General features: G+C 38.5%; 1 pseudogene; it reads left to right on the top strand.

Moving 5' to 3' along the window:
* The window catches only part of LOC105521084, a 40,253-nt pseudogene that overhangs the window by 8,688 nt on the left and 21,564 nt on the right, over nucleotides 1-10,001 (top strand).

Below are 10,001 nucleotides of genomic sequence, written 5' to 3' on the forward strand. Positions count from 1 at the left end.
GGCACATATACACCATGGAATACTATGCAGCCATAAAAAGGGAGGAGTTCGTGTCCTTTGTAGGGACAGGGATTCAGCTGAAACCATCATTCTCAGCAAACTATTGCATGAAGAGAAATCCAAACACTGCATATTCTCACTCGCAGGTGGGAATTGAACAACAAGATCACTTGGACACAGGAAGGGGAACATCACACACCGAGGCCTATTGTGGGGAGGGGGAAGGTGGGAGTGATAGCACTGGGAGAGATACCTAATGTAAATGATGAGTTAATGGGTGCAGCACACCAATGTGGCACATATATACGTATGTAACAAGCCTGCACGTTGTGCACATGTACCCTAGAACTTAAAGTATAATAATAATAATAAAATGTTGTTGAGTTCAAATTCCTGGTGTTTTTTCAAATATTTTTGCATCTGTGTTCATGAGAGGTATTGGTCCGTACTTTTACTTTCTGTTGTGATTTTGGTATCTTGGTAATACTGGCCTTGTAGAATGAGTTTGCAGTAATTTCCTCTTCTTTCATATTTTGTAAAGATGTAAGAAGTATTGGTATTAATTCTTCTTTAAATGTTTTCAGACGTTAACAGTAAAGCCATTAGTCCCTGTGCTTTTCTTTGAGAGGGGAGTCTTTATTTCCAGTTTGATCTTGTTACAAATTATTTGTCTTTTTAGGTTTGCTATTTTTTCATGATTTAATCTTGGTAGGTTGCATGTTTCCACAGATTTATCTTTTTTTTTCCCAGTTTTTCATTTTATTGATGTACAGTTGATCTTAATAGTCTCTTGTGATCCTTTGTATGTCTGTGGTAGCAGTTGTGATTTCTCCCTTTTTATTTCTACTTTTATTTATTTGACTATTCTCTGTTACTGTCTAAGTCTACTAGGAAGTGTTGATTTTATTATTTCAAGAAACCAACTTCATCATTCATATTTTATATTTTTAATTCTCTATTTTATTTATTTTTACTTTGATTTTTGTTATTCCTTCGCTTCTACTACTTTTTGACATTTGTTTCTTCTTATTTTGCTGGTTCTTTGAGATGTAATATTAGGTTATTTATTTGAAATATCTCTTCTTTTTCATGAAGGTGTTTATTGTTATAAACTTTTCTCTTACAATTGCTTTCACTGTATCTCAAAATGTTTTGATATGTGGTATTTTCATTTTCCTTTGTCTCAAGAAATTTAGCAGTTTTCAATTTTTTTCAAAATAAAGATTTATTCAATCTGTAACAAGATCATTGAATCTGCACGTTTGCACACAAATTCACATTTAAAAACTGCAGAGCACATCAGTAAGTAAAAGCATCTAGTATACAAGTGGAATATCCCAACCACCAGGAAGATTAAGGAAGGAGATGAGACCACTCTATATTCTGCTTCAAATGCCTCAAAACAGTCCTGGAGATTCCAGGGCACACCTGCTTTAATAAAATGTGAGCACAGAAGTTTGGGGTCGCTTGGGGCAAAGGTAACAGTCAGAGGGAGAGTCTTCTGGACTTGTTTTCCACGTTTAGAACAAGTCCTACAAAACAAAGCAGAAAGCAAAAAAAAGGAAAAAAGAAAAAAAAGAAAAAAGAAAAGAAAAAGAAAGAAAGAAAAGGAGAGAAATAAAGAAAGAAGAAAGAAAGAAAGAAAAAGAAAGAAAGAAAGAAAGAAAGAAAGAAAGAAAGAAAGAAAGAAAGAAAGAAAAAGAAAGAAAGAAAGAAAGAAAGAAGGAAAGAAGGAAAGAAAGAAAAAGAAAAGGCACCTTTAGATACGCCAAGCAAAGCAAAATCCAACACAACATAAAAATCAAACATTTTCCTATGGGCTTGCTGATTGGGAAGCACTTCAGAGCCAGTTACCCAGTATTTTAGTTTGGGTATTAGCTCTTCGTGTGTACACAGGACGCTGCCACCAGCATTACTTTGAGGACACAGATGGCAGCACCAGTCAAATGCTTCTTGGAGGATCTTCAAGCTGATTAAGGATGATTCCAGTTTAGAAATCCTGTCCTAGATCTCTGGGGCACTGAGAAAATGAGGTTGGTTTTCTTCTCATAGCAGGAGCGAGGGCCGTTCACCCTCCATTTCCAGGCTGGAAAAGCATAGAAGCACCTTGCAATAACACTTCATGGTGTCAAGGGACCCCACTCCATGGGAGAAGGGTTAGGAGTGTGCAGCTTCCTGCTTTGGTGGCAGGCCTTTTCCTAATATGGATGTCAGAGGAGTTGAGGCAGCAAATATGCTTGGGTCTAATACATGCCTTGATCTTTTAGTTTTGAAGGGAAAATAAAGTCCAAGATGCTTTTAAGTTGGATTGGTGCTGAAACAACTAAAATTTCATCTTATCCACCATGAAAAAACAAAACAAAATTAAACAAAATGACACTAGCCATTCACCATTACAACCATCACTATAAGACACACTATCACTGAGGAAATGACAACTATTTCCATAGAGAATGCTGGATGAGAGTGCAGGACACAGATGGAAGTCAGCTTCAGGGTACACTCACTTATTCACAAGGGCTGTCCATGATGGCACTGCTCTGCATGAGGACTCACAGGACAGCTAGGGCACTGATGCCTGCATGACTGCATGGCCAACAAGATGATGCACATTTAACTTTCAAAGCTAAACAAAATATCCACAAATAGTCCAAAGAAGCCTGGGGGCCGTCCCCTTTCCTGAGCAGGTCTCAGGGAAGAACCAACCCCATCCCCATTTGACCCAGGTCTTAGCCCAGGAGGCTGCAAAGGGAAGAAAGAACAGACAGGGCCTTCGTGATGGCTGACACTCAGGAGGGGCTGGGGCAAGAGAGCAGAGCAAGCGCAGGGCCAGGCAGGGGCTGCTGAGGATCCATGGGGGCTCAGGCTGCACCTTGGGGCTGCCCCTCCTGGGCTGCAGGCATCATCCCCTATGTGAGCTGAGGAAGTCCAGTCCTGAGATGGGACAGTGCTGCCCAGGGGTGTATGGCTGGGCCCTGACAGCAGTCTCCCAAAAAGTGACCACATCACCAGGCTCAGTTCCCGGAAGCCTGAGAAGTGCCCAGTACACTGAGGATGCACTTGGAGCCCATCCTGTCTAATAGACTCTGACCATCCAGGGTTCACTGGACTCTCCTGCATATCAGCCACCACCCCTTCCCTTTTGCTCATTTCTCCATCGTGTCTGAACCAGAGGCTGTGACCCTCTCTCCAGCCACAGTGGCCCTTCTTTTAGCCTTGTCCTGTCAGAGTTCCTGAGCAAGACTCCCCAGATCCATCCACGTGCCTGCCTTGTCCACTTGCACTACTGTGCACTGCTGGGGTGGCACCAGAGGCAATGAGGTTGACTGAGGGCCTCACATGTGGCCAGCTTGGTCCTTTACCTCATCCGTAGCCTCAGGGGGTTCTTAGGGTTGTCAGCCAGCAGCCCTGGATTAGAGCACCTCGCTGTCCTCCCTCTGTTTTTCTCTGACTCAGCCTCGCCCTCCTGTCCTCTGTCCATGGTGCTGACCAAACCTGCAGGGAGCAGGTCCCCAGAGGGTGCTGCTGAGTGAGCTTTGGGGACCGACCGAGGCTCCTCTGCTGAAGGGTCCCAGGTAAGTCGCTGTCCCTGGTTCTACGTCATCTGCTGTCCTCTTCAGCACCACCCCCCCAACCCCAGGCCGGCTCCATGCAGATGCATCCCCGAGTCACCAGTCTCAGGGTCCTCTGTTGTAGGATGGAGATTACTGTATCTGCTGTACACATTCATGTTTATTATGCGAAAAAAGTATAAAATCTAAAGTAAATGAGGACTTTGGTTTGCATTTTCCTGATGATTACTGATGTTGAGCACTTGTTAGCCATTTTTATATCTTTTTTAAAAGATAAATGTCTATTCAGTCTTTGCTTGTTTTTAAATCAGGTTATTAGATTTTGGTGAGTTGTCTCTCTTTTTTTCTGTCCAATTGTGTGGGTTTATTATGTATTCTTATATTAACCCCTTATGGGATATATTGTTAGCAAATATTTTCTCCGAGTTCATAAGCAGCTTTTTTAATTTCATTGATTGATTTCTCCTGTGCAGAAGCTTTAGGGTTAGATGTACTCCTATTTGTATTTTTGGTTTTTGTTGCTTGTGCTTTTAATGTCATATTTAATAAATTATTATCTGAACCAATGTCAAGGAGCTTTTGCCCTATGTATTATTCTAGGAGTTTTACAGTTTTTGGTTAAATAACAATGGGCTATCACCTCCCATCTGTTAGGATGGCTGTCATAAAAAGGACAAGAGATAACAAGTGTTGGTGATGGTGTGGAGAGAAGGGAACCTTTGTACACTGCTGGTTAAAATGTAAGCTAGTACAGCCATATGGAAAACAGTATGAAGATTCCTGAAAATCTAAAACTAGAACTACCATATGGCTTAGTAATCCGTCTTGTAAATTATATATCAACAGGAAATGAAATCAGCATGTTGTAGAGATATCTGCACTCCCCTCTTCCCTGTGCCCCACCACAGCATCATTCCCAACAGCCAAGTTATGGAACCAAGTTACTGTACATTGATGGACAAGTGGAGAAAAAAGTTGTGGGGGAGGTGTTTGTGTGTGTGTATAATATATTATATAATATAATACTTTTCAGCTTTTAAAAAGGAGAAGATACTGCCATTTGTGATACCATAAATGAACCTGGAGGATATTAAGCCAAGTGAAATAGCTGAGAGAGAGAGAAAAATACTGCATAGTTTGTGTTATGTATGAAATCTTTAAAAAGACTAAATACATAGAGACAGGATAGAATGATGACTGGGGGGAGAACAAACACAAGTCAACATTTCAGTTTATAAAATAAATGAATCTGGAGGACTAAAGTACAGTTTAAAGGTTATAGTTACTATTTTTATATGATATATTGGTAATTTTTTAACAGGGTAAACTTTAGGTACTTTGACACCAAAAGGAAACTACATGAGTTCATGCATATGTTAAATTGTTTAATTACAGTCATCATTGATATGTATATGTATACATATAATTATGACCTCATAAATTTAAATATTATAAATAGGTAACAAAGAATAAAGTTAATTAGAAATCTGTGTCATTAAACTTGATTTTGCCTAAATGACAAACTGAAACTACCTCCTAAATATTATTTGTATATCACATAAACTTCATATATTGGAAATATGTTTGAAGGAAAGGAATTATAAATTTCGATAAACACTAAATGACACAGTAAATGCAAAACAGTAGAAAGAAATGAAAATTGGATTAAGCAGAGTGATTAATGCTTAGATATAATTAATGATGCATTAGGTGCAATTTCAAGCCATTTACACATAGATTTAATACCAAAGAGTTTAATGTGTACACAGAGAGTAATTAAATGAAAAACTGATACATTTACCATGACATTAATTGATATTAAAATGAACATGGAAATCAACTGTCTGGTATAGAAAAAATAAAGAGTGTTAAGTATTAGCAAGTTTGAAACTTTATTAGATAGTTAATTCAGTGGAAAAAGGATCAGCATTTTTGAGCACTAAAAAGAGGATGGACATAATTTTCCAATACCAAGAAAATCATTTAATATTGCAAGGTTTTAAACCTAAATTAGTGTCTTTAACTTCACAAAGTCACCAATCCTATAAGCAGTATTTCTTGATAACTATAAAATGACAATAAAAGTTAAAGTGTAGCCAACAAGTAATGTGTAGCCACATGCAAATTTCCTTTCAGATTGTTTTATTATTTTTTACTTATTATTATTATGGTTTTGAGATGAAGTCTCACTCTGTCACCCAGGCTGGAGTGCAGTGGTGCAATCTCGGATCACTGCAAGCTCCGCTTCGTGGGTTCATGCCATTCTCCTGCCTCAGCCTCCAGAGTAGCTGGGACTAGACGCCCACCACCACGCCCAGAGAATTTTTTGTATTTTTAGTGGAGATGGGGTTTCACCGTGTTAGCCACATGGTCTCGATCTCCTGACCTTGTGATCCACCCGCCTCAGCCTCCCAAAGTGCTGGGATTATAGGCATGAGCCACCGCGCCCATTCCCTATTTTTAAATTTTATGTGAATTTTTTATTTCAATAGATCTTTGGAAAACAGGTAGTGTCTGGTTACAGGGATAAGTTTTCTAGTGGTGATTTCTGAGATGTTGGTGCACCCGTCACCTGAGCAGTGTACACTGTACCCAATGGGTAGTCTTTTATCCCTAAAATTGTTTTAAATGACATCTAGATTAAATGGAAAATTCAAACTGAGATTACTTTTACAGCACCAGAGAAATGCTAAAGAGGAAGCTTTGTGACTGAAACCAAAAGACCTGAATTTATATATTTAACTCTACTAATTAAAATTCTTAATTTTAGAGAAAAACAGCAATTCTGCCCACGTACAGGAGTTATGCATTAAAGTGGAGCATGGTCACTTCAGATATTTGTCCAAAACATAAAAATTCTTCCAAGTATTAAGAAAATATTTACACTTCATAGATAATGTTAGTGTATAATACATGGGCATTGAGATGTTTCAAATGAGAAAAATTGCAATTTCTCATGGGGCACTGTTCTACACAAAATATTTTTGTAACATTTTTTTACTCATATATGCATGTGGACATTTGATGTTTTAGCACAGAATAACATATTCTCAAAGGTCATTTAATGTAGTAAATTAAAAATCTTTAAAATTTATAAGAATTCTAAAACTGCGAGCTGGTAGAAAAATATGGGAACTTCCCAGGACCAGAAGTGAATCAAGAGGCAAATTCATAGGAGGCACGACAGCAAGAAGTTAGAGCTGCCTGCAGGTACAGCTCTGATTGCAGGGCTGATTACAAAGACCTCAAGCCTATGAGGATCATCCACTCTGTCCCTTGGAATAAACAGAGAAAATTACTAACCAGTGCCATCTCAAATGTGAGATCTCCATAATGTAAGAACCAAATTGTAAGTAATGAAGCACACAAAATAAGTTACCCAAAAAAAGGTAAAGAAGAAATTATACATCATATAAATTTCACAGATTGAAAATATATTTAAAATAATTAAGTAACACAAATGGGGAAAGAGAATATCAAAATAATTTTGAAAACGCATGAAGTTATAAAGCGGGCACAGGGGGCAGTGGCTCATGCCTGTACTCCCAGCACTTTGCGGGGGCCAAGGCAGGAGGATCACTTGAGGCTGGGAGTTTGAGACCAGCCTGGGCAGCAAAGCAAAAGCTGTCTCTACAATAAATAGATATGAAAAATAATCCAGGCACAGTGGCATGTGATTGTAGTGTCAGCTACTGGGGAGGTGGAGGTGAGAGTGTCTCTTGAGACCAGGAATTTGAGGTTACAGTGAGCTATGACCACCACTGAACTCAAGCCTGGGTGACAGATTCTGTCTCAAATACACACACACGTGCATGCACACACACACACACACTGAGCAGGCATGTTTTACAAAGACTCAAATAGAAATTGAACAACTGAAACTTAAATAAACTTAATATACAATGTATGGTTTAAGTATTAAATTAGACCATGTTAATAACAACAGGGTTAACGAATTAGAATACTGAAATGAATAAATAAAAAACTACAGAAAAACAAAATGATCACAATACAAATGTGATTATACATGTACAAAGAATAAAATGAGATGAAATCAAATACATTGGTTTCACTAGCTTACATACAAGTAACAAATCACACTAATAACAAATATTTATAAATTTCTGAAACTGAATATCAGATAGGAACCCTTGAATGCAGAAGCGTATTGTGATTAAGTGAGCACAAACGAAAAATACTCAACAGAAATAAAAGTCAAACTGCATAACACCAAAGAAAAGAAAAAAATCTTTAAAGCCATGAGAGAGAAGAGAGAACCAATGAAGGTGAGAGCAAACTCTCCAGAGCCTGTGTTCAGCCAGAAAACAGAAATAAGTAAGAGTGCTGAGAGAAGTTACTGTTCAACCAATAATTAGATACTTCACTAACATATTTTGAATAAGTAAGGATGCACTAAATGATTTTCAAAAGTAAAAAAAATTAGAAATCTTATTACCAATATGAGGTAATTAAGAATATGCTTCAAAAAGAAAAAAATTAAAATGAAGTTCAAGAAATCAAAATGAAATGCAAAAATCTGCAAACATATTGAGCTATGAAATCACAGTGGACAATGAACTAAAGGATCCATCAAGCCTTTGGCAGCATCAGTTTCCAAATGATTTACATAAAATAACGGTGTTTGCAATGAAATAAAATATCAAATCCTCTGATACTTGAATAATTTAACTGATGTTAGAATCTCCTTTTCAGATAAGTATTTTCATAGAAAAAATATACAATACTTCTGTCACATCATTTGCAGAATATCAATTATCTTTTTTTCAGACCTTATTAGCACCACAGGGCTCACAGTGGCATAGGCACTGATCACAAGCCTCTGGACACCCAGGATGACTGGGTCATACGTTGATATCAGGATCAAGTAGGATGAGAGACTCAAATCCATCCAGTACATGACCACAAAGAAACTCACCAACAGCAAGACTGTCTTGGTGGCCCTTTTTTTCTGGAGAAACTCTTGGGGAGAGTCTGGTGCTGTGAAGGTGCTGGGATTGCCTCTGATGTTTGCATAAGACAGTCACCATGTATTCACTTGAGAACAGCATAATTTCCACAAAGGACACATCTCTGGATAATGAGAGAGTAAGAAAAACAAGGTTGCTGATGATGGACTTCCTTGAGGAAATGAGGCAGTATTTATTGAGCATCAGAAAACTGGTGTGAGTCATATTGGAAGAAACCACAGTGTAGAAGATCATGTAATTACTGCAGGACAAACTGAAGGACCATAAGAAGACAAGAACGTGTGAAATGTGATTTGTGAATTTATGTTTAAACCTCACCAACAGGGAGGTGCTGGGGCTGATGGTGACAGCCCAGAGCACACTCAGGAGGCAGGTGATGCCGATGGAGAGGCCCCGCATCACCCTGCTCAGCTAAAAATGCATCTTACACTCAAAGCCATCTTGAAAATGAAGGGACTTAAAAACGTCTCGAGACACCAAGAACACAATGGTGAGCAGCATCATGATGTGGATGAGGGCCAAGTGACTGGTGGTCAGGTCAGTGAGCTTAAGATCCAGGAGCTTCATGGTACAAGAGAAAAGGAGGAAGATGTTGATGGAGACTCCAATGCCAGCTTGGGCAAAGAAGGCACTTTTGAATTATAATGTAAGTGGAAACTGTTCATTTTAATGGCAAATAGGAAATATTTTATGTACCTGAAAAAAACAACCAATAGAACTTCCATCATCAATGTCACTTACTTCAAATTCAAAATTATCATCGTCATTATCATTTTAAATCCATCCATTCATTGTGATTAATGTTGATCATCACATATAAATTCTTAAACATACAGCCTGATCATCATATGATAAACCAAATTAGTAATATAGTTGAGCGAACACGCACACATACACAGTCACACCAGTAGAGGGCGCACATGATCTGTACTCCGATAGTACCAAGGACACATCTTTTTTTTTGTACTTTTTTTTTTATACTTTAAGCTCTAGGGTACATGTGCACAACGTGCAGGTTTGTTACATATGTATACAAGTGCCATGTTGGTGTGCTGCACCCATTAACCCGTCATTTACATTAGGTATATCCCCTAATGCTATCCTTCCCCCCTCCTCCCTCCACATAATAGGACCAGATGTGTGATGTTCCCCTTCCTGTGCCCAAGTGATCTCATTGTTCAATTCCCACCTATGAGTAAGAACATGCGGTGTTTGCTTTTCTCTTCTTGCGATAGTTTGCTGAGAATGAAGGTTTCCAGCTGCATCCATGTCTCTACAAAGGACACAAACTGATCCTTTTTTATGGCTGCATAGTATTCCATGGTGTATATGTGCCACATTTTCTTAATCCAGCCTGTCACTGATGGACATTTGGGTTGATTCCAAGTCTTTGCTATTGTGAATAGTGCTATAATAAACTTACGTGTGCATGTGTCTTTAT

Source organism: Colobus angolensis, unplaced genomic scaffold, assembly GCF_000951035.1.
Source record: "Colobus angolensis palliatus isolate OR3802 unplaced genomic scaffold, Cang.pa_1.0 Scaffold395, whole genome shotgun sequence".
In the NCBI taxonomy this organism is placed as follows: Eukaryota; Metazoa; Chordata; class Mammalia; order Primates; family Cercopithecidae; genus Colobus; species Colobus angolensis.